The sequence below is a fragment of the Acartia tonsa genome, chromosome 11 (assembly GCF_053477335.1).
Source record: "Acartia tonsa isolate MP-2025a chromosome 11, ASM5347733v1, whole genome shotgun sequence".
Classification (NCBI taxonomy): Eukaryota; Metazoa; Arthropoda; class Copepoda; order Calanoida; family Acartiidae; genus Acartia; species Acartia tonsa.
Genome location: NC_137270.1, coordinates 16081578 through 16109179, shown reverse-complemented (window position 1 = coordinate 16109179; position 27602 = coordinate 16081578). Strand labels below are relative to the sequence as shown.

General features: G+C 29.1%; 1 protein-coding gene across 2 annotated transcripts in view; it reads right to left on the bottom strand.

Moving 5' to 3' along the window:
• Positions 1 to 20822, bottom strand: part of LOC145331413 (uncharacterized) — a 60005-nt gene extending 39183 nt beyond the window's left edge. For both annotated transcript variants that reach the window (XR_013883722.1, XR_013883723.1), the window contains exons 1-4: positions 20766 to 20822; positions 20462 to 20532; positions 14678 to 14755; positions 14147 to 14203 (exon numbers count right to left, since the gene is read on the bottom strand). The gene's annotated coding sequence lies outside the window, so the exon portion shown is untranslated. The remainder of the gene's footprint in view (positions 1 to 14146; positions 14204 to 14677; positions 14756 to 20461; positions 20533 to 20765) is intronic.
• Between the last annotated feature and the right edge of the window lie 6780 nt (positions 20823 to 27602).

The following is a 27602-nucleotide window of genomic DNA, read 5'->3' as shown; positions in this document are numbered from 1 at the left end:
TTCCTTATACAACCTAACTGCTTTTTTTTCAAAAATGTTTTAACATTAACAAATTAAATACAAAGAGAGGGGTAGGTTTCTGGTAAAATCCGTAAAGGTTATGTGTTATAAGTAAAAAACAGTATTAGAACGATAAAAATTTATGTTAACTTCTACAATTTTTTTTGTCTATAGTTCTTTTAAATAAAAAAAAAACACATATTTAGTGAATATTATCGTTCTACTACTAGTTTTAAGCCTTAAAACACACACCTTTACGAATTCTACCAGAAACCTACTCCACTCTTTATAAAAAAAAACTTTTCACTGTAATTCTTCAAATAGAAAGTATTTATGTTAAATAAAATTGATTTTAAAAGATCATTGAGGAAGGGGACATTGGGCTGTAAATTATTATGAAATACAATTTTTTAAAATAACGATCTCTTATTCGCTGGATTAACTGACAGTGCACAAACCCAAGTTATTTCAACCAACAATTTTAATTTCCATAAAGGGTAATTATTTCATCAGCATTGGGGATGTATAATGTATATTAATTTATCATCCATTGTCTAATCCCTGAAAAAATATAGAAAGATGTCGAAGAAAGAAAGACATATTCTCATGAAGACAAAGCAGCTAATGTCCCTTGGGACTGGAGGAAGAGAAAAGGCTGGCAATCACAATAGAGTAACAGAAACGAAAATATAAATGTATCATTTATTTTAACTTTCTACGAATATTCAAAATCCCACATCGATTTTAAACTGTGAAAAAATGAAAATCATTATCTAAATAAAACTTTGTCCTAAGGGAAAAGGCAATAATAGTTATTTCTCACATTGTATTATAAACAGCTTTCCGCGGATATAGAAAGTACAATTATGAGATTAAAACTAGTTTTTTTAGCCCCGAGGTGCCGAAGGCACCGGCTAAAAAAACTGCAAAGTCTTTACTATGTGCGTCTATTGTTTCTTAAGAAAAACAGAGTTGGGCTTTTCTATGCATCACTGAATCAAAGCAAATGTCTGTCACAGACAATAGACAAATACTTTTTTGACTCATATGAAATTACATTTTGTATATTATATACTGTTAAATTAGTCTGTTGTACATTTGTTCTAAATACGACACACGTTTTGAAAAAAGTCAAATTCAATCAGTGGTGTGTACGTACAGGTTTTTAAACCAAAATTGAGGTGGGCATAGAGGGGTGTTATCTTTAGGGGTTTGTAATCTAGAATCAAAAGGTGTCTCAACGTATCGTCAGAGGGTTTAGTGGAGAGTGAGCCTTGGGATTTGAGAGGGACAAGGGGGAGGAGCTAATCAGCATACTTTAAAGTCAATAAACCTACGTAACTTGTGACACTTTCATTTTAATTAAATCCTCCTTTCAGACAGGCATACAGATGGACAGAAACATAACAACTTTGCTAATTTCAAACGTGACGTTGTAGACTTCTTAAAACGTCATCATATGCTCTAAAAGAATGTTAAGAAAAACATTATAAACACTGTATTGGTATTATAAATATTAAAAACGAAAATAATGTATTATTAAAAGCGAAGCTTTTCTATAATTAGGGTCGGTCCGTCCGTACGTCCGTCCGTCCGTGATAGTTAGCTTTTATTCGTTAATTTAGGCATGTTAGAATTGTCCTATCGATTTCAAACTTTGCATAGTGATTCCTGTAGTAGTTAGGTACGATTAAGAAAGCGTAACAACTCTATAATTGTAACCAGAATGTCCATATGACCATTTTAAACATGTTGATTTTTTTTTACTTTTTTAATAACAAATTTTTTGTGTTAAAATCATCCGATTGATCTGATTTTTTTATTACTGATTCCTATTACAATAAGGTACAATATTATGAGCGAAGCATCTCTATAATCAAGTATTAAAATTGTCAGTATGTCCTTAAACAGAATTCTGTATTTAAGACGTTTTGCAACAAATTTACGTATAATTTTGTCAAACCTTATATTTTCATATTTTGTATATTCAATTCTGACTCTCAACAAAAGTTAACGTTCGTCTGTCATATCGTTTAAGAGCTTTGCTTTTATGGATGTTGTCATCCTTGTTACATAAGAATCTTAATGTGAGGTATTTTCCCAAATGTATCTAACTTATTATTAATGTTTTATAATGCTGATGTTTCTAACATAGTTTCATACTTTCTAGCACACAGATACTTTTAAGATACAAATATAATGTTATAACATATCCTTATACTAAAGTAACAGGATGTTTGTCTGTGTGTCTGTCTGTGTGTACCGAAGGATCTCGCTAACCGCTAAACCGATCGGGTTCTCCTTAACAGGGTAGATTCTCATATGTCCTGGGAAGGTTTTTTAACTATTTTGGGGGAGGGTACTACCACCCTCCCAAAAGAAATGACAAAACAATTGAAAAAATTCTTAAAATCTGGGAGACTTCAAAGTCAAATAAGGTGGTATCGTACATAAAAAATTTACTTTAACAAACAAAAACATTTAAAGTGCCACTAGAGGCCTCTAGGGGCGTAGCCGCTAGTATATAATTATTTTATAATAGAGATATGACAATTTACCGAAAATTTTGATCAAAAATAACAGCAAGGTACGATACAAAATTATAGATAGTTCTTTATAGTCAAAGATAAAGAAAAACAATCAAAATAACTAACATTCACAGGATGAGTGGGATAATATTACACAATATATTTCTTTAGGGTAATTCGATGTATTCACCCAAGTATGATAAACAAAATACTTCTGTAGCTTGTCATTATTGAAGGAAACGTTAGAACACGAACAAACAATCACGATCGAATTATAGTCTCTATAGTTTTCAAGTCAAACAATGAGAGAGCGTAATAATAAAACATTAGGAACCAGTATAATTTACATTCCTATGTACTACCTCGAAATAGTTTTAAATCTTGTGTTGGTTCGATCCCAAAAGGCTAGGACTGCAAATAAAGAAAAGCCTTGCTCTTCCAAAATGTAAATCCTTGAAAATGTCGCTATAAGTCAGATAAAATATCTTCTCTGCATAGCTTCAGGAATGCAAGGATATGACATTGGAAAAAAATAAGTCAGTCAAAAAATGAAACAGTATTTTTTGTAGCTCCAAAAAAAGAAGTTAAAATTTTTAACAAACAAGAGTTGGAGTAAAAATTTGTTTTTAACTGAAAATTTTTAGTATTAAAATTAAGCAACTTGCTGATAAACAACCCGTAGCTCCTCATGCCCCAGTATTACCAGCCATAATATTGTACCTTATACGAATTTGGATGAATATTTACTTTCAATTATTGCTTATTCCTTATATCCCTGTGGATAGCTCTTAAATCTTGAATCTTACTACAATATACATATAATTCCAATACTTCAAACTTTATACTATAAAACTAAAATATAGAAATGAGGACAATTGCGTCCCAAGGCATCAATCCATTTCTAGACTTATGACATTGTTAGAAAAAGTACATTGGTATTAGGTATTAGGTATATTTTACATTTTGAAAAGTATGTTCATTTATATTTAATTGTCAAAACTGGTGAATGAAAAAAAACAAGTAGGGGGAGAAAGTCACTCAATAATAAGCCACGCGACGTCATAAAAATGAGTGAGATGAGAGGATAAGTGGAAAAGAAAACCTGTAAAAATGAGATGAAGAATCCGTCATTTCTATGACGTCACTTGGCTGATATTTAAGTGACTTTCTCCCCCTACAAAAAAAGAAAAAATAGTTATTTCTCGCATCGTATTATAAACGGCTTTCCGCGGATATAGAATGTACAATTATAAGATTAAAACTAGTTTTTTTAGCCCCAAGGTGCCGAAGGCACTGGCTAAAAAAACTGGTTTTAATCTTATGATTGTACATTTTTATATTCGTAGAAAGCTTGATATAATACGATGCTAGACATAGTTTTTTCGTATGGATAAGAACCGGTTCCTATCCGCCGGTCTCGAATGAATACGAGAAATAGATTTTTCTAAAATTTACCATCTGCGGTTTTGCTAAAAGATCCAATATTTTTTTTTACTAACGTGGCTTAGTGCTGTGTTTGATTTTGGTAGAATCTCTAAAATTGGAATTATGACAAAAACTTCGAAACTACCTACAGATTTATTTTATGCATTTCTTGATAAAAGGCAAATACTTTTTATCGACTAATTTAGACTTTTTTGGTCCTAAATTCTAGTAAATTTATGTCTATCTTCCAAAGTAGTTGGATGTATGACTAATTGACTATATGAAATTTAACATATTTTTTTTCCTTTGGATTAAGTTTATATGAAACGATTGAAACCTTTTTTTTATTACAAAAAGGCATCAGTTTTCATGAAAACTGATCACGGTGGGAAAATTTCTAATATGAAAGGACTCCAATACGATGCGCTTTTTCTTCAAAATTGATAAAATATCTGTGATTGGGCTTTTCTGGTGTTACTATAACCAATGTAAGGATGATGTCTCGGGATTTTTACTCAATATTGGTTATTCTGCCAACTAACATTTTTGCAAAACTGTACAAAATCTTATAAATATTTTGACAAACGTCTATGGCTTATTTTGTATTAAATAATGTTGATTCATAGCGTTGGATAAAAAGTACTAAATTTTTAATTTTTTCCTTTATATAACTGTTCTTTATTATAATGTTTTTTTCAAAATATGCGAGTGTTTATGCTTACACATTGATTTTTCAAAAAAAATTGTTGATATATTTTAACTTTTCTGAACGTCCAAAGTGAGGATATTCTCCTTCGTCTCACTGTTTCAATGATCATAATTTCAACATATTAATCTATGCTTTAAAAATTATGAATGTTGTCAACCTCCTCGCAAAAAAATCAACTAATATAATAATCAAAATTACACTTTACAATTCATTATTTCTTATATAAAAATATTTAAAAATAAAAAAAGAAATGGAAGAAGATTCAATTTTTTTACTTAAACAACTTTAAATTACCAAACTTTATTTTATTTCCCAACATTGAAAGTAGAGAAAAAGTGTACAAAAAGTAAATTCCAGCATATTTATTTTTGTTATCGAAGCTAAACTACAATACATGCTTATTGTTTGTTCTTTTGCCACCAATCTATGGAATGGTTTGTAAGATTTTTCACATACACAGTGTGTTTTAATAGGACAAAAGTATTGCTTTATTTAACCCACTTACCATTGACAGGAGTTAAAAATCAATATCTCATTTTCTTCGTTGACATGGTACATTTTATATCAGAAAAAAATATTTCATGGTTTTCAACAAACTATCCCTTTAACCCTTAACGGTCGGGGGGGGGGGGGTTTCAACGCCCCCCCCCCCCATCCGGTTTTTTCTATCTCATTTTCTGTGTGTGAAAGATAAAGAGCCCAAACTGCGTGACTTTTTAAGTTTGGGTATGACACATAACCGAGAGTTGGAATTGTTTGAATATCTCCATCCAGGATGCCAGCAAACCTGGCAGGGTCATCCAGGTAAAGAGCAAAATTATTTTTTTTGGCTTAAAAAAGCATTTTATCTTACCAAAATACTAAAAAATCCTCTAGTAGTACATCCTCATATTAAATACAAAAATATAAAAATGCGTCTTTTTTTTTAAATTTCGTCAGTTTTTTGTATAGTCTACTTTCTCTTTGATATGACAACTAATATCTACTCTATAATTCACTCTTGCCACTTTGTTCATTCTATGTTTTGTGCTTTGATACTTATGGATGTTGTCATCCTTGTTACATTTAATTTTCTCAGTAAGTGAAAACATTGATTAAATTTTGGGTAAAGTGACTGTTTATCTAAATGCACTTAAATGCAAATACAATTTAGAATAAAGTGTCAAAACATTACAACTATTTTTTTTTATAAAAAAGCTAACTTTTTTTAACACAATGGCAAGAACATGTCAGTTAGTCATTAGTCAGTTAAAACCAATTAAAATACCTTTCTTGTTAATTGCTGGACTATAAAGTATAAAAATATCACTTTATTTAAATTGAACGAAATAAGATACAGCATATTCTTAAAATGTCACTTGTTAAATTTTTAAATCATATAAGATATAGAAAATTAATTCAGTTTTGCATCTAAGTTTTGTTTTGCGGTTTTGTATTTATATTATTTCAGATATATCTGAATTTCTGGCATCTTCTATATTGAGTATTTCACTTCTTCTGAGCCTCAGGGAGAGGACAATGAAAAATAAATCAACAATAATTTCTTCCCCTCAAAAATAAGCAACAACTCTAGACATAATTCGACAAAAAGCATGGGGAGATTGATTTATTATTTACATCCATTTCAATAAGATGCTTTAAAATCTAATTCTACACATCTTGTTTTGAATGTAAAAGAATTTTAAAATGATTTTACTTCAGTTTTTTAAATGCATTTTTTTAGTGACGAGTTTTCTGTGTAACACATTTGTCTGTTCGTCTATAAGTCACTGAGTTTTTCAGTCTTTATGCAGGTAAAATATTTCTATTCAAAAAATCTTTTTGTTTGTTAATTAATTTCCCTTTTCCCGTTACAGTTAACCAATATTTTTTCTTGTATTCATTCAAAACTGATTAATATCCGATGGATTAGAACCGGTTCTCATCACTACGAAAAAATTTATGTCTAGCATCGCATTATATCCAGTTTTCTACGAATATAAAAATGTACAATCATATGATTAAAACCATTTTTTTATCATTTCAGCAGCTCGGGGCTAAAAAAACAGGTTTTAATCATATAATTGTATATTCTGTATGCACTGAAAGCTGTTTATGATATGATGCGAGAAATAACTATTTTCATTTTTTTGGGGTATAATAATCCTTGGTTTTATATTTATGTCAGTACCCAAATATATCAATGATTAGCCCAATATTCAGTTGATAAAAAACCTCATTAATAACACTTAATCATATTACTTATGAATACTGGGAAATATTTGTAAATATATAAAGACAAGGAAAACTTTGTCCATAGGTACCTAAGCTACAAAAACGGTAAAATCAAGTTTTGTTTCCTATAATTAATCCCTGTAGGGGGTCGTGTACCTGCATGGCTACTTATTAACCAATATAACCTAACCTAACAAACTAAGGTCCACATTTAGAAAACAGTTTCCAATTAATATTGTTATTATACTTCCAATCTAAATATTAAGTGAATATAATATTTTAACAAAAAAGAAAACTCAATAAAGGCAGTAAAGATGATAATTTTGACAGGAATAAATTGATTAAAGAGTAGCTGCTCTGCTTATTAGAAAAGCACTAAGGTGTAAACAACCTTTTCATAGTAATGACATGTCATACAAATACACAGAAGTATGAATACAGGATTAACCATTGAATAAGATTGGTAGGACATTCCAGTTTTATCAAAATATTATCTATTAAACAAAGTAGCTTGATGTCCGCCCGTCCGTCTGTCTGTCTGGCTGACCGTCCCTTAATATCTAGGTAACCACGGAACCGATTGGATTCTACTCTTCAGGGAATATACCTAATGGTCCTTTGGAGGTTTTAGGCTATTTTAATTTTTTATTTTGAAATAAAAGCAGCTAAGATATGGTAAAAAATTTACAATAGGATAAACAAAAAATTATAGTTGCTTGGTTCCTAGCCTCTAAAGAGAGGGTGGTAAAGGTTAAGAAAATTTCCCTTAACCACCCTTGAACTTTTATAAAGCTTCTCTACGAAATATAATCAATAAGGACCAGTAATTTCCATTTTTTTAAAACTTAAAATAGTCAAGCTTAATACTTTTTTGACATAAGATAATGACATATATTTGTATTTTTATATGGTTACAAAATCATAAATAATAGATTAGCAAAAAATAAACACAAATAGATTTCCATATGAATAGAAGATATGAGATTACCATGTAGCTTGTAATAATCCCAGTTGTGTAGGTAGACACCTTATCAATTATACTTTAGATACACTACAGTACACAGTTATATACACCACACTGTCATCTACATAAACTTGGCCAGTGTGAGGGATCATAATTATATTTTTCCCCCCAAATAATTGTATGCTTGATAACAGGTAAATTTAGGGTTGAATTATGAAAAAATATCTAAAAAACCGGTAATTACTCTTTTAAACCAGTGTTTAGTACTTTATGTCCTTGTACTTTTTAAAGCTTGTGTACATACTGGACAGCTGGCATCGGATGTTTTAGTGGTTCTCATTGATCGGATCAGGGCACTGATAACTCACTCCTCTTAATTAAATTTGAAATAAGGTTGGGGGGGGGGGCTTAGTAGTTCTTTAGTATTTTCTATACTAGCACCTGCGGAGTCCAACCCTGCGGGGCCTATACCAGTAGTGCCCTGACCCTGCGGGGCTACCCAACATAACCTTGCCTAATCAAGCAAAAATGAATAAATAATCGAACAACACCAAAAATACCCCCCCCCCGTAAGTGTTTTAAATTCATTTAAAATAAGTAGTATACTTTGTGTGGATGTAATTTATTAAATTTTATGATTCAAATACTGTGTTAAAGTCTAAAGTACACTATATAACCTTAATATACTCTTCCGTTTTGTTTTAAATCAAAAGTTATCTTTATTTTCTTAATTAAAAATAAGGAAATGCAAGAAAAGTATATATATAATGTCTTAATGTGGCAAATAGCAAAAACATTATATGTAATTGTGTAATGTAATATTAATGTTTTCGTCACCAATATATTAAATATTCTTGTATATATGTGTACATTACAAATGTACAGTAATAACATTATATCATAACAACATAAGAAAAATTAGTTTAAACAATTTTGGATGCTTTGTAAGATTACTAAGAGTTTTTTTTTCATTTGTCTTAAAAAAACACAGAGTTTTTCTTATTTATTGATTTTTTACTTATTTATATAATGATTTTTTATGTTGAATTATGCTTAAGATATTTAAATATTAAATAATTATTATTCTTCATTTAATATTAAATAATTTTAAAATCTAAAATGTAATATTATTATTATTTTGCATGAGACTAAAACTATATATTGCAAGTATAAGCTCATAAATGTATATAAATGTCTGCATTATTATCTATGTATAGTGAGGAATTTGAGCAAAATACTATGTCCTTTACAAAAATGCTGGAAAGGGTATAATTTCTAGTTTTTAAAATTGTTAAAATCCTTTTTTGTTGTTGTTTTAGTTGATGAGTCATTTCAAATGATTTTAAGGACATAAATTTATTGAAATGTCTGCATCTATACATAGAAAGGAATTTGAGCAAACTACTTTGTCCTTTTGAAAAAAGGATATAAATTCTAGTTTTCAAAATTGTTAAACCTTTCCACGACTGTTTATAGTTGTTAGTTTTCTATAAATTACACATTAGTATGACATTGAAATTGTACATAAATGTATTTAGATTTCTACATTTTTATCTATGTGGAGTGGTTTTTTGGAGCATAATATTTTTACTTCAGAAAAATAATTTAAACATTATACATTCTAGTTTTTAAAATTGGAAATACCTTTCATGTTCTACCTATGAATGTAAAGTTCTATTTATATTAGGTCAAGATTATACTATAAAGTAATTTTGCTAATATTTGCCATACATCAGTATTTAAAACTGGAAATACATAAAAAATCAACATATTTTTAAAAATTTTGCAATATGCTAGTCTTCAAAATAATGTATATGAGCATATTATGAGCTTTATTAATTAACACTAAGATTCTTAAATAGATTCTTTTCAGAACACCACACATTTTCAAACTTAACATTAAAAATATCCCAGTTTAACACTTTTAATTTTACTAGCGGCTGCACTCCAAGCATCTAAAATCTATGTATTCATAGAAATATGGAAAGTAGGAAAATAGCATAAAACCAAATTAAATCATTTAAAACCATCCAGGAAATGGAGAACTCAGTTGGTTCAATAGTTATCAAAATCTAAAGCTTTAGACAGAAGAAAGGATAAAGCTTTTTTTACTGATCAGATCTGGAAAAGAATATATAGTTGACCAATCACATAAGTAAATATAAATCCCCTCATCTCTAACACTGTCATAACTATGTACGCTTTTATTGGATTATAGTAAATAAAGACACATTTTTCTCCTCTATAAATAGTATTATACATGACATATCATTTTTTGTCATGTAATCAAAAAGAAAACAAAAGATAACTGGTTGAAACAGTTAATATGTAAAAGAAATGGAATAAATCAATCAAGAAAAATGTATGGATTTGTCCTGAACTTTTTAACATTACCTAGTAAAATACAAAATTCCTAGCAATACCCTACATATAAAGTAAGGATATAAAAACAAAACTTGGAATATAATGTGTCCTCTGTAAAGTTATCCCTATTTCATCAATCAGGGAAATGTATCCTAAAGTGTAAAATTTAAATTGTTCTATCAAATTAAGTGGTTCATATCTAAATGAATTGAAAAATATCCTGTATGATATAAAGATAACACTTTATTATTCATTATTTAAGATTCTTGAGACATGCTATATTGCAAATTAGGACAGAAGAAAGCGTCATGTGTGGCGTCATAAAAACACAACTAATATACATCTCTTTTTTTCTTTCCACTTCTCCTTTCATCCTTCCTTTATAAACAAATATTTATGACCTCACACATGACAATTTCCGCTGTCACTTGCAAATTGAATTTTATTTTCCTTATCCATATCTCTTGTATAGCTATGCAGGGGTTTATATAAAGATTACACTTTATAAATTATTTAGTAGGGACTCTAGGAGGTGAAACACATAGGTATGTTTCTTACAATTGTACAGTGGACCACAACTCCCCCCTTACTTTTAAAATGTGTTTCTAGACTTTGAATTAATCTAATGTAAGATAATTTAATATAATCATGAAGCTAAATTTTTTTTTGCTTATTTTCATGTAAAAATGATTTGAAATTGCCAAATCATACTCTTTTTAGTCTTATTTAGACAGACATACCTAAAAGATTTTTGTATGAAAATTTTAAAAATAATCTTTATTTGTAAAACTCTCTACATAATATTCTATTTATGTTAAATAAGTTTGTCTGTTGTATAAATGAAGGTTATTAGCCATTGAAATACGAAGTAGTTATTATTAAGATTTATAGTTCTAACTGTTTGTAACTGACAACCAAATACTTTGACCTTAATATACCTGCCCGCATTCCATACCACGATCCTGACAAGTCCTCCTTGGATATATTTGTATGCAGGAAGAGGTCTGCTTAGTATATCTTTCTTTATTACATTAGAGTTATATTAGACTATAAGTCATATATCAGCTGTAGCGTTATGTCATTTTTATCTAAATTTGCATGTTTAGACCATTTGAGAACGACATTAATTTTTTCATTTGAAAATTCACATTATTTGATACAAGTGTAGTTACTATGTAATAGGTATTGACTGCTAAGAATATTGGTTTTACTTCATTTTAAAAGAAGGAATAATAATGTATCGCATCGTATTATACACAGCTTTCCACGGATATAAAAATGAAAAACTATAAGATTAAAACCAGTTTTGTTAGCCTCTTATTTTCTTATTTTAGTTTTTGTGGAAAATTTGTCTGTTATACGATGCTATACATGTATATTGTATAGTATAAGTATAGCTGAGAACCGGTTCTAATCCAGCGGATATTAATCGGTTTTGAAGCCATACTGGGAAATCTTATTTTGTTATTTCGTATTTCTTAACCAATTTTGAAGAAATGGTCATGATAAATCTATGACTATTTTGTCTATAAAAAGTTCTGGCTGCCCATGGATGGGCCAGCCCACACACACACAAAATGTCCATCCATCATTATTCTTCATGTTGGCGTCTATACCAAGTCAAGCTTTCCAGAAGTCTTACTCAAAATTTGCTCGCAGATAAGAGCGATATTTGTTTTTTCATACATGTTTCACTAGAAGTTATTAAAACAAATTTTTATGAAAATGAACTCAGAAAATACGTAATAGTAAAAGCATTAAATCAAATAACTTAAAAGTCCCAATACATCAAAAATGGTAAATTATTAAATTGCAGCTTAGAAGCTGTCCAAACTTAAATTCTAGTGCATCTTTTTGTGCAGCCTTTTTTTGAGAACTTACTCCTTTTGTGCTTAACCCAATGGTATGGAGATTTATAACAATCTTTAACATTCACCATATATGTACATATTATAACCAATAAATATATAGGTAAAAGATTAGAGAAATAATCTAAATGTTCACAAATGCTTTGTTTTAGTCTAACCTATATAAATTGGATAAAATTCATGTTGATTAACTAAAATTTTGTTTATTTATATTGAAGTGTGTTTCTTTTACATTGTAGCTTCTAATAGGTCCTGGGAAGGTTTATAACTATTTTGTGAAAATTTTAACTTTTTCTTTTTAAAATTAAAATTGAATATTAGTGCCCTAGAGCAATGAAGCAAGATATAAAATAATCCAAAAGTACTATTATGCATCTATAGTTGATATCTCTATTAAAAAAGCAAGGATTAAGATGAAATAGGAAAGAGGAAGGAATGATGATATGCATTTTTCTGCCAAAATTTATTTCAATGTGAGTTATATAAATGTGTGGGAATTTATGTTTGCATCTTTTAGTCATTTATTTTCTTATTTATATTTTATTGGCTCCTGAGACTAGAAATAAAAAAGTAAGAATAGCATAAATAATAAATTTTAATACTTTGTTAAAAGTTTTAAAAGTAAAGAAATAAATACAAAAACTGTAATAATTAGCTTTTTATACAAGAGGCTGTTATTTATGTCGTAGATAAATAGCATCAAATAAATATTATCTATTATCTAAAAATTTTCCACATTTAATAGAAAATGTTATATCTAGACTGTTATGTCAAACTCTAAACATTATCTGCCTAACAGTTTTTTTTTATCCTACTCCCTTTGTGTATCTAAATATATGTTAAACTATATCTCTATCTAATGCTCAACACGTAGCTGCTACTGCTATGTCAGGTGAGCGACATAAATAGTTAGAGTAGTGGGAATGTCTTGGCCTAGAAACACTGAACAGGTGCAGCTCATTACCATGCATAGTTAGGATTTCTAAGATAAAGGTCGTGCAATTTAAAGGCTGGTTGTATGTTAGATGTTACTTAACTTAATATCCTTGGTTGTTATAGTATCACATCCAATTACAAGCTGATCATGCTCTAAATTATCTGGATGATTACTTGAAAATCGAAGGATAATCCCAGCCTTACGAGGTAAGGTAAGGTAAGCTGCCGATATACATTTAGTGGGTAGTATTTTAAGAATTCAATATCAAACTTTCATTCATTAGAAAATCTTATCTACATACTAAATATCTTTCTATCTATTAAAAATCTATCTATCTATCTACCACTATAAATAGTAGATGATATCTTTAGAGTTGAAACTTTCATCATATAGAATCTTATCTTATACATAATTACTTTCTGTGTGTTACTCTGTATTTCAACAATACCACATACCAAACTCTAATATACTCCAATACTATCTTTGGTTTAACAAATGTATACAGGCCTACTATTGGTTAATTAAAATATATACTGGCCTACCATTGGTAATTTAGTCTGTGTATTGGCCTTTAATTGGTCATTTGTATTGTATTACGTTATTTTTTTCATAGGCTTGTGTCTATACTCATGAATAATTCCAGTAAATCAAAACTATCTATAATATAATATCAAAATATTGAACAGATTGTAAGAACATAACTATATCCTATTTCCCATTGACTTGATAGTTTCTGAACAAATTAACTTTAAGCAAATATATTCCAGGGCTCGGCACAAGTACCTTAAATCCTCAACAATTAAAGAGTATGCAAAAAATGCATTTTCCAACATTTTTATTACTAAAGAATGACAGAATTTAGAAAGATAACTATTTCTATCTGTATATATAGCAGGTGTGCTAGCTTACTGTTCTGTAAATGGATGGTTCAAGTCTGCCTTAAGCTTCACTAGAGATGAGCTTTTTTGATTCCCATTAAAAATTAAAGTTTGGTTACATTTTTTTTGTGCATTAAAGTAGGACACCTGCCATAATTTGAACAGGGTTAAACTGTTATTGCTTTCTGATTTGAATTATCCTTCTATTATCCCTACTTATGATAACTCTATTGTCAATACAAAAATATCTAAATCTTACCTTCTATTTTTTTCATCTCTCATATCTGAGGGTGAAGACGCCTTTTCAGACAATAACCTAAAATGAAAAATAAAAGATACATCAAAATTTAAAACATGTCTGAGGAAAATAAGAAGACCTTTGTATGGACATTAAAAGTCTTACTAAATAATCAAATTTAGTAACCTAATAACATGAAATTTATAGTAACTTGTGACCCATTGCATTGTTTAATAATGCTACCAATTTTTATTGAGTGCTTACCCAAGGAATAATCGTAGTTTAAAATAGAACCACCTGGTGACTTGAAGTTGATCTAATCTACTTCATTTCATTGAACAGAAGTACTCAATAAGAAATCCATATTATGCAACATAAAACCAAACTAAATTACCCATTTCTAATTTGCCAGTCTCAGAAGCCCAAAGAATATTAAAATTCATAAAGAAAGCTCCATTTAGAATAACTATACTGAAGCAATTACCCATAAAAAGCTAAATTATTTTTTTTAAACAGACGCCTAGTGACCAAAGTTTGAACTACATTAATTACCTAATTTCATTGAGTGGCAGCCCATCCACCATACAACTCGTTTGGATGAAGCTCTCTCGGACAATTACATAGGGCATCCTAAAACAACAACAATTTAGTAAAAAAATAACACTCTTTATGTAAAAGTAACACGATTTGTGTCTGTCTGTGTGTTCGGAATTATTCCGCTAACTGCTGAACTTAAATTGTGAAGCTTTTCATATAATGCTATTTGAAAAAATTATATTTCTTATAAAAACAGTTTAAAAGTTATATTTCATACAAGTTTTATTTACACTTCCTTTTTTATATTACAGGTTAGGTTAGGTTATATTGAGTACATGGTAGCCCCGCAGAGTTGGGGCTTCCATCAGACATAAAGAAAAAAATAATGGAAGTAAAATGTTATTAAATATGATTACTTGATACTGAATCAATAAGATATAAGTAGGAGTTCTCAAAACAAGATAACACTCCATATTGTACAGTCTATCAAATAGTACATCAATACACATAAATAGAATACTAAAATTGGATGAGGCAATGGCCGAATAAATGATCTAATGAAGGGGGTGGAAAAACATATGTATGTATGTATGTATCATCTATTTATCATGTATACAGAGGGTTAATTGTAAGATTCTATAGCAATGAGGAACATAAAAGGATTTGTTTTTACTTGAGAGAAAATTCTGTTTTCTTTTTTAACATTTAATTTTTGTAACGTATGACTAAAATCAACGACATTTTTAAAAAGGGTTATCAACTATAATATAAAAAAATAAGAACCCTTTTTTATATAATTTTTCAAGCAGTAATTTAGAGGCTATTTGCAAATGTACTTTTTAAATTTGTGTATGTTCTAGGTCTACTGAATCTCTGTAAATAAGGTAACGAATAAGCAAACTTACTAGTCAATCTTTTTTTAATAAATCAATAATCTAAGAACAAGAATAGTAAATTTACAGAATAGCTACAAACTGGTCTATTCAACTACCTCACTGCTAGAGTGCATTCATCCCAGAGTAAGTTAATAAACATTCATCATAATAATAATAATCAACAAATCAATAGCAAATAAAATAACACTAGAAACATCTATCTACCATGGAATACTGTTTATATTTCATTATTCTTTCTTTTATAAAACTATTTTGTTTACTTTTATCACTTTTTATATCCTTTATTGGTCCTAGAACAAACGCAGGAGTCCCAAACGTCGGATTGGACACTTAACCTAACCTTACCTATTTTAGACCATCTTATAGGTTTTTAAAATGCCTAACCCCTGCTGGGGGCTTATTTGTACATTAATATCTTAACCTAACCTATTCTGTATATAAATACTCAATTAAATATAATATTCAAACACTCTTGAATTAGTACTGGAACCCTTTATTTGATTATAATTATTTAAATCTTGAAATATGAACAACTATCTTAATCTCTGTTGTTGTTTGTTTGTCCGATTTATTGGTTTGTTAAACTTCGCTGGATTTTTATTTACATATGTTATCTTTATTTTAAAGCTATTCAACCTGTTTAATTAACCAATCTATCTATCTTTCTATAAATCTTTATTTTTGTCTAAATCACTTCATATTAACTTTGCTTCTATTATTTAAATATAGACATTATAAATATCCAAAAAATTTTCTCTATGCTACAGATTTTACATTTCTTACTGTTTTATATCTATTTATTTAAATATCAATCTATCTATCTGCCTATCCATTTATATATCTAACTATGTATCTACCTATATATATCTGTCTTGATATTTATCTATCAACTAATTTATATGACTACCTTTATATCTATCTACCTACCTATCTACCTACCTACCTATCTATCTGTCTAACTCTACATCTATTGGTAATTTTAATCATTCAGGCAATTACCCTTGATGTAGTACCACATATTTATATACTTGGATAGGAAAGTGTTTTACAGATTTAAAAAATCCGCTTTCGCATCCGCAGACTATTTAAGTTGGCTCTCAAATCTAGCCGTTTGCTCAATTTACAAAAAAACTCAAAATGGATTAACAAGCGTACAGAATTAAGACTCAAAATTTGTTACCCCTAAAAAAATATATTCCTGTGTCAAAACCCTGTGCACGCCACTTGTTTTCCATCTGCCAACATTGCTCGGTTACATTATTTGTGGTTCATCTGCCAACGTATTTGATTATCCGCCAGTTATTGAACAATCTGCGTTTTTAAACATTTCACAGCTGCATGTGATGGCTACAAAACATGTAGAAGCTTATAAAATATTAGATTTTATTGTAGTAAATGAAAAGAAAAGAAAAAACTAAATAATTTTTAAAGCCTTACACATATGAGATCTGCATATTTGTTTTTAAGAATGCATATGTATTTTCTTTTGGTATGTAGGAAGTTTACATACATACATACCCACCACAGTTAACATTATTTCCCTTTCTTTAATGGTGTAGCCAACCCTTAAGAATAGTTGTGTCTGTTCGTTTGTCCGTAACACAATCTGAGAATGCGATTTAAACAGCTATTTTGCAAGTTTAAACTTTTTGTGTTGATTTTCACGCCGTTAAGCATCTAGAAGCTTTCTATAACAATTTGAGCAAGTTAAACTAACAGTGATTTTGTTTTGACTTTGACCAATAATTATCAAGTTTTAAACAGGAGGGAGGGGATATTATTCTTTAAATCATAAATATACAAGTACCCAGAGTTTCATAAATAAGATGTAAAAGACTCTTTTAACACTTTGTTTTCTAAATGAAGACAAAACATTTTTTTAAAATTTGAATTATAGTTAATATATGACATGGGTTTAACTAATGTATCTCCCATTACCCTATCCACGCATCTCTCTTAATAACGGATGCAATTAGGTAAACGACTTTTCTCTCTCATCAAGTATTCATTATGTCCAAACAAAAATGATAAAAAAAGTTTTTAGCAATAAAATTTCATAAAATAATCGTACTTTAACTTATTTTTAGAACATGATTCCTAGACCGATTAGGAATCATGTGATAAATGTGTCAAAATTAAATGCCGTCCACTTACATAGTTTCAATACATTTTACAATTTTTTAATATCTTATTTTGTACAGACTTTTGAATATAATTTTATTTTAAAAAATTTATAAAAGCGCTGTCCTTCTATATTGGTGAACGTCCGTATTTGTTTAGCCTTACTTTTCTGAATATTATTTTTCGTAATTTTGTAAGATAATTTGTTTTTGTTGATGATAGCATCTGATAATTTAGTCAATATTTTATGCATACTATTGGCATTGAATAGATATCTATCTGACTATTTATCTATCTATATATTTTTCCTATCTGCCTATCTATGTATCTATTTTTCCATCTATCTATTTATATTTAATCCATGTGATATTATATCTATCCATCAATTCGTGTATCTATTCACCTATTCTTTCTAAGCTATTTATTCAATTTCATGGATCGTATTTCCATCTGGTTCAATATAAGGCATCTTAAGGGATAAGACTACGGACAATGAATTGATGTTCTGTCCAGTTTGATTCACAAAACTAAAATTAAAATAAATTTGTTGGTTAAAAAGTTTGGCCATTCTTAATTTTTCAACAAACCATTCAGGAGTTTTAATGCCACCAAATTAGAGAGCTCGTTAATAAAATTTTGGGAAAATAATTTACAGTCCAATGTCATCTCCCTCCCTGTTGAATAAACATTTATCCATCTATCAATCTATCTATGTTTTAGACTTCCAAACAAGTTAAGCTGCGTTTTTAAACATATGATTGTCTTTGTTTAATATATTTGTTATTCTCTTTGTTCGTTGAAAATAGGATAGACAGAAATTTTTAAATTTTAATAGATTATGATCATGATTATATGTTTTATAGATTTTATTTTTATACTTTAGGACAAATTTGAATGTTGTTCAAAGCAAAAGCAAAACGCACAGAAAACTATTATACAATGAAAATAAAGAATTTTAGGGTATTGTTGGTTTCGTTACTTTGCCTCTTAAAGGGCATTTCGTCGTATTTTCACAGTAGCTTTTGATTAAAGGTTATTATATAGAAATAGAAGAAAAGCTGCTGTAAAAAAATACAACAAAACGCCCCTTAAGAGGCGATGTCACGAAACCGACAACATCCCATCAAAAAAAAATCAATTAGATTATCATCTTTAAATATATGATAAACTTTAATGGAAGTTTTTAATAATTAAATATTATGGTTAAGTTAAATTAGTTAAATTTTGATAACCAACCACAAAAAAGTGTAGATATTACATTGATATTTTTTTTTGAAAACGATTTAATGTTTTACCCTGTCCGTGCTATGCATGCATATTTAACGAGTGCAATCTTCTAAGTGGAATTCTTAAAAATACAAAATCTGTGGAGATCCTTTTTTGCACTAGTAGGCTGAAAAAGTCCACCCTCTCCCCTATCCTAAATGTTAATAAAAGGAGGTTTTACGTCTGTCTGCATGTCCAGAAAAAAATCATAAAATAAAATTGGAGTGTTGGCCCACCAGATTATCCCCCCCCCCCCCCCTCCAATGAAAAATGTTTTAAAAAATCTACGAAATTTTAACAGAACATCCATAATCGTTAAGCTCAATCAATCACAACAATGTTATTCAGACCTGATCTTCATAATTTTAATTGATGTTATCTTATATTTTCTTTGCTATCCAATTCTCCGTAAAGTTTGAAATAAATAGGAAGATTCTAACATTTACAACTTATGGACAGATAAAATATAAACCCTAAATTAAAAAAAAAAATAATTTTCAATTTATATTATGATGATTAAATTTTAAGAAGTATTGATCTATATTTAGCAAAACTTTCAACTATATATCTATCAATCACTATTTTTTTCCCTACATACTTGCAAAAAATAGAATGCTACTAGTTCTGTCTAGACTTTTAGTTTTGGGCAAAAAGGAGTTTAACAATAATTCACTTTCCGCTTTCCCTTAAAAGTGTTTTTCTGTATTGAAATTGTTTTTTTTTGTTCTGAGTAAAATAAAAAATTACGCAAAAATTTGCATATGTACAGAATTAAAAACTTAAGTCCAAAAATTCTCAAAAAAAAAAAAGAATGTAATATTGTTTTCTTAACCTTATACAATACAAAAATAAAAGCTTACATACAAAGTTATAGCATGTTTGTATGCCTGTTTGTACCAAAGGATTTTGCTAACTGCTGAACCGATATGGTTCTTCTTTACAATGTACCTTCTTATTGGCTCTTTGAAGGTATTTGTTGGGTAGGGTACCGCCTTCCTCCCAAGAGAAGTAAATCCTAGAAAAAATTCCAAACACCACCCAAAAATATTTTCTTTTAGAACTAAAATATAAAATTGGGTTGGTGTCAACTTTCTTTCCATCCCACCCAATTAGTGCCCTTTAATGCATCTATTATCGTAGCCGCAGGTAATTCAGATTCAGAAACATACGAAATGACAATTAGTACAGGAAGTGTTAAACTAGCTAATTTATGTTAGCTTGACTTCAAAATCGCATTTGATAAAAAAATTTAATATAATTGGTTTGATTGATCGGAATCTCAATTCATTAAAATCATATAACTTATCTATAATTACAATTAATAAGATTCCAATTGGCATGATCTATCAACATGTTTTTAATGTAACCCGACATTATAATTCAATCAAGTGTTAACATAATAGGCTAAATTTAATATAATCATATAAAATGTCATAATTCATATTTAACACAAACATAATCTTATTTATTGAATGGTCTGTAATTATGTGAATTAGTCCGTGATGCAGACAATTACCTGTGAGGGTAGAAAAGGGTATATGGTGTATATTACTTGCATACATCCTCACAGCATCTCTCCTGATCCAATGGATATATTATTACTTGGATGTTACACCATGTCTTCATATTCACTAATAAAATGAAACTCGAAGCAGGCTAACATAACAATACCCTATATCTACCCCTTTACCTTATCCACTCCCCATTCTACTTGATGAAGTAACTGACCAATATGTGAGTTCCAGGTTATATACCTAAAAAGGTGAAATTTTTCCCCTGGCTTAATATCCACGTAAATTCTATATCCATTCCTGATCCAAACATTCTAACAGGGGATAATTACTGGCACTTATAACATTATACTCTGAAATATAATTAAGATTATTCTATTTTACAAAGTAGTACGTTTTTGTGGTCTGCAGCGAATGATCTCCCTAACCACTGAACAGATGTGGTTGTCCTTTAGATTGTACCTTCTCAGAGGTCCTGGAAAGGTTTATTGCCTTTTCCGGGGACGTTATTACCTCACTCTGAAGATAAATCGCTCTAGAAACAAATGCCGCTGGTTTTTTAATATCAAATATCATTAAAATTGTTGACATTCTGACGTTTTGGTGAAAGAGTTGTTTTATGTTGATTAAACGGCTGACATAAAAATTGATTTGTCATATACTAATGACCCTATGACAATGTTTGTGTAATAAGAACACAATATAATAACGACATGGTAATTATGAAACAATCATTTATAAACTTTTTCAGTTTTACGATTCACTATTCAGCTTTAGACAAATTAAACGGTAGCTTGTTGAAACTACATACTATGCTTGTAATAATATTAAATTCATAAAAAAATAAATTAATATTTTTCTTATTTTGTTAATTTGTTATTCATCAGTCTTGAAATACATTAGTTATGAATAAATCTCATGTTTTCTATCCATATTATGATAGACATCAATTCACTTTCGTACATGTTTCACATTATCAAATCATCAAAAATGCATATTATATTCAAGTATGGCTTCGAAACCGATTTATATCCAATGGATTAAAACTGTTTCTCAGACATAATGAAAAATCATGTACAGCATTACTGACAATTTTCAACGAATATTAAAATCTAATCATCAAATTAATACCAGTTTTGCTAGATCGGGCCTTCGACACTAACAATATTGGTCTTAGGCTTATCATTTTTCATTTTTAATATCCTCGAAAAGCTGTCTATATAACAATGCGATGAATAAGTATTGTCATCATAAACTATCAATTACCTTTTGCAAAAAAAACAAATTATTATATATGCCCGTTGTGTATTTTTGTGGAACTAAACAAACACCATCATTATAACTTCCATATATATGTAAATTACAAACAAAATTAGATCTTATAAATATGTTTTTATTTATATCCTTTTACTAAAGTAACAGGATGTCTGTTTGTGTGTCTGTTTGTTTGTTTGTATCGAAGGATCTCGCTAAATTTTAAAACAGTGGCGTACTTACAAGTAACATGTTTAACTTTGCTGCACCTACAAGTAACATGTTAAAGGGAGATAAAAAAAAGGAGATAGGCAGACAATGTTAGTTATATTTTTTATTGATAATAAGCTTATTAGTTATTTCTAAAGAACTTCAAAACCCCAAACAACTTCCTTCATCTTGAATCAAATTAAACCAGAAAAAATTCCTCCCACTGCACTCTTTAAAATGGTATTAGAATTATAAAAAAAAACATCTTAGTAATTTCAGGGTTATTTCTAAAAAGTTATAAAATCCATGTTTTTTTTGGCAATATAGTAAAAGGCCTTTATTGTTAGTACTTTTTCCTTCTATCAATCTTGAAACATATTACTCTATGATTTTGTAATGGTAAAAAGGAAAAAACATGAAGCACTACATTGTTTTTATTTCCATCTATATAATCTCTTTATATATATTGGGGTACCTAAGATTTTGGCCAGGTTTGACCATACAACCTGTATTTATTTTTCTATAGAAACCTACCAAAACTTATTCCCACCCCTCATTTGTATTGAGTTTTCTTCTTAAATATTTTTGATGGCACGAGGATGATGGGATATCATTTTTGAGGGGGAAGGTATTTCCTTTTGGCTATTTATCCACGAGTGTGTGATATGCCCCAATGCCAAATTGCTCAAAAAATTGCCTTGAATAGATAAAAATATCGGGTATAGTCCCTTGCGTGGCAACGCCTCTTGAGCGGCGTTCCTTCGTATTTTCACATTAGCTTTTCTTCTACTTCTAGTCCCTTTGGGAAGCTCTAACCATGCGGGGCAATCACCTAACCCAATATAACCTAACCTAACCTAAAATAACCTACCAAAAACCATTTTTAAAATACGATGAATCGCCCCTAAGAAGGCGTTGCCACGAAAGGGACTATACCCAACAGATCTAATATACATTCCATTATGATTTAAAAATGTAGGATTATTCCTTCTTTTTATACAAAGCTTTCTTGAGGCCACAGGACCGGTTTTAAAATTCAACATTAGCAAAATTCAGAGGCACCCCATTTTATACATTTTATCTATCTATTTGAGTTTGCCGCAGGATTATAGCAACGATCACTCAAAACAATATCTCTCCATTACAATTTGCCAAAAAGCTTTTGTGTTTCTTGCCCCATGTAAGAGTTACTGGGCTTTTCCCAGGGAATCTTAAGGGATAAGAGGATATACCATACATTTATGTACATCACCATTTATGATAATCAAAATTACCACTTCTGTAGTTAAAATCATTGGTGAAAAAGTTTGAAACCACAAATCAAATGTGATAAAATTGTCAATATTTTAATTTAACCAACATATGAGATAATGTGTTCTTAAAACTTTGGGTACCAGTATAATTTACAATTCACAGTCCCCTCCGTCCCTTTTTGTGTTTCTTGCACCATGTAAGAGTTGCTGGGCTTTACCCAGGAATCTTAAGGGATACGATATATATAACATACATTTATATACATCACCATTTATAATAATCAAAATTGCCACTTCTGTAGTTTAAATCATTGTTGAACAAGTTTGAAACCACCAATCAAATGTAATAAAATTGTCCATATTTTAATTTAACCAACATAGATGATAATGTGTTCTTAAAACTTTGGGTACCAGTTTACAGTCCCCTCCTTCCCTGGAATTTTCTGGTGTTCAATCACACTTCTGCATATCATGTTATCCGCAAAATAAGTTATAATCCCAAAAAAAACAATAGAAATAATCCAATAGGAAGGTTATAATGATTTCACAAGAAGGAGAAGGAACAATTTTTGCTGTTTTAATAATTGCGGTTCTTATTATTTGATAATGTTAAGCATTTAGGGAAGGGATTGCACACCACTTTTGCTGCTAAAGCAATATCTTTCCTTTTAGCATCCCCTAATATTTTAGCTTTTCTATTATGCTTTTTTCCTTCTATTTTCCTTCAAGTTAGAAAGAAAACTGAAGTACAACACAAAATAAGAACACTAAAAAAGTAAAAATATAAAGAAATTAAAGAAGAAAAAATAGATAAAACACAGGCCAAAATAAAACATTTAAAAGATTATATGGCTAAAAAGGAAAAAAATATCTGTTATCATGTACCATAATTAGTGAAATATATCTAAAAAAAAGACAACTATACTTCACAGCTACTGAATACTATACATACCTATCAATATTTATTTTAGCTTTGTTGCTTATTAACAGTATTGTCCTTGTTTTATTGCTTCTAATTGCCTCTTAGTTGTCCTTTAATTAATTTAAGTCACTATAAGTCATTTTTATGGCAAAACAAAATTATCATCATAATAATAATAATAATAACGTTGACTTACTTTTTAAGAACGAAGCCTTACTATAATTAGTTTAAAATCAATTATCTGAGTGGTTAAGGTTTCTAGCCATATCTTTTCTTTTCTGTAGATAGATTTCGTCAACTTTCTTGTTCTTAGGTTCTTAAGTTTCTTGTTAATCATCTAATGTAATAACTCTATTGTGCTATATTGCAATAGAAATAGAAGAATATAAGCAGATTCTGAACCCTTTTTTCGTCAAATCTAAGAAGGAACATTTCTAGCAGACAAAAGTATTGTTTACTTTCGACTCAAGCTGATGTGGATTCTTAAAAAATTATAGACTCGCCACTCGATAGTAAGGCAAAATTATTTTTGTGAAAAATCATCCAAAAGCACATTAAAAATCTACAAAAATTAATGTTAATAACCCTTTTAAGATTTTATTTAATTTTTGTAAATTTTTTTATTTGATTTTGGAGGATTTTTCACAAAAATAATTTTGCCTCACCAGCGAGTAGCCAGCCTAACTTTTTTTTAAAGAATCCATCTCGTTTCGAAGCTTTCAAATTTAAACGAAATTTTTGGGCAATTAACTCTGATTCCGCAAAGCTGTCTACTAAGAAAATATACTGTTTACAGCTGACTTTTAACTATGTATGAAATGAAAAAAAACATGCATTCGTAACAAGTTGTGTACAAAATTTCAACCAATGAAATTTAATGTATGTACCGATGCGATTCTCCCATTGGCTCAATCAGACATTCCCTCTCTTTCTTAGTACCTTAATTTATATTGCAGTTAATTAAAAGGGAAAGAGAAGAGTGAAAGTATTAGGTTTGTCCAAATTTAAGGGATAAGGGAGAGTAAGGACATTGGGCTGTAAATTACACTTGTACCAAATTTTAACATATATGCTCTGTCATTCGTTAGCTCAAAAATTTTTTAAGATATTGATATCGTCTATTGTCTTATCCCTTAAGAACCCTGTATGCTAGTACATTCGTTTAGTCATTTTTGTGTGACATTATCATTTGATTATTTGAGTCTTATCAAAGCTGCTCTATAATTATGATCATCCGTCTGTTCGTCCATCTTAAGAAAACTAAAAACAAATGATTTAACCATCAACAGTTTTGCCAAAGCCACGTAAATAAATCAACCTGTCCATATTTTTTTACAAAAAAAATTAAATAGCTTTGACGTCCTTATTAGACTTTACTTTTACGAAGCACAGATAAAAACATTTAATATTTAATAATATACAGCTATGCTAGTTTTATAATCAGATACATATGCAGAAATGGATGAACTTCCTAAACTATTTATGTGTGGTTTTTCAAGGGAAAACAGTAAAAGTGTCGAAATATGACGTCAGAAAAAATCAACAATTAACCAATAAGAAGCTAGTATTCACTGTGGTAAAATATATAGCGGCCTCTCATTGGTTAATTGTTAATTTTTTCTGACGTCATAGTTCGACACTTTTACTGTTTTCTTTTCAAGGAGGTAGGGGATAAAAAGGTATATTCTACTGGGCCTTCTTTCTTTCGAAATCTTATCAATCTCCATAAAGTTAGTTTAAAGTAACATAACAACACAATTTTTGTAAAAAATGACAAAATAGCTTTTCTACATGTATTTACATGCAAAGAGAAGAAAAATTGTAAATTTGTATTTATTCGCTTGGAAATGATTTCTCCTAAATCTTCTTTTACAACCACTTTTCTATGTTTTCCAGGGATATTGGCATAGGGCAACATAAAAAAATAATCATTTCAATATTTGGGTGAAATTTAACCCTGAGTAGTTCATAAAAACAGTGGCAGTAATTCTTTATGCTTTTCAATTTGTGTTTTGTTAATAATGTACATGGACGAAAAAAATTCCTGATGATGAGGGCAGTTTTGCCCTCGAAACGTTGAATAAATTTAAAAATTTGATGCCTTGAGTTTTTCTGTCTGAGGATTTTACATGTTGGGTCCGTTAACCATTCGTCTTATTTATGCTTTTTGAGTTATATATAGCATTTAATTAAAGTGGAAATGGTTGATATTATCTGATAATTTTTTTTTAAAATTATTGCTATAATATTTATGTCTACCAAAGGACCAGACATTGTGGCTTACATATTATTAAAATAACGGTATTCTAATGAGGAATGAAAGGGTTGTAGAGTAATTCAAACATTATATTCTACCTTAGATACTTATTTCCTTTATATGCAATATGAATGTAAAGAAATATTTTACATACACATTTACCTCACATTGGCATATTGGCTTGTAAAGGGACAAAGTATTTTATAAAAAAAACAAGAAATAGTTATTTCATAGGAAGCGCAGCATATAAAAAGTCAACAATTCTATATTTAAGAGTAAGGTAAAGAGAGATAGATAGATGGCGATAGAGTGAGAAAGAGAGAGAAAGAGAAAAAGAGTGTCTAACACATTTGAAGGAAAAACGGATATAATCTTAATTTTTGTCCAACTTAACCCTTTGTGTAATGTTATGATAAGCAGGAAACAGGCTTTGTACACACTAATAGCTTGGATATAAAAAAAACATTGAGTCTATGAATTACAATTACGTATGTCCTTATGTCAATTCTGTTCAGCAGCGAAGCTATTCTTTTACTTTTACCTGGCCTTTTGTACAGCCATACTACATACAAAATATTGAGGTAATATTTCCACTACTAACAAAAAGCATTGATAATGGTAAATTCAACGTTAAAATAACTGCTAATAATTTGTAGTAAGGGTCTGTTTGTAAGTTACTCCACCATTCTTGAGTAATGAGCCATTTTATAAAAAAAAATGAATTAGCTCTTTCTACCTACTTAACATGCCCGACTCTTAATGACTAAATGTACATTGCTATTTTATTTATGTCTTAACTTTGCTATTTTATTTTTATCTTAACTTTGATATTTTATATATAACCTAACTTTGCTATTGTATTTATATCTTAACTTTGCTTTTTTATTTATATCTTAACTTTGCTATTTTATTTATATCTTAACTTTGCTATTTTATTTATATCTTAACTTTGCTGTTTTATTTATATCTTAACTTTGCTATTTTATTTATATCTTAACTTTGCTATTTTATTTTTATCTTAACTTTGATATTTTATATATAACCTAACTTTGCTATTGTATTTATATCTTAACTTTGCTTTTTAATTTATATCTTAACTTTGCTATTTTATTTATATCTTAACGTTTAAGAAATTTTTATAACTACTTATTAAGCTATATAAGTTTGAAAGAATTTTAATGTATATAATAGATTTGAAATCTGCATAAAATTTTAAGAATTTTTTATAAAATTCGTTTTTTATATAATTC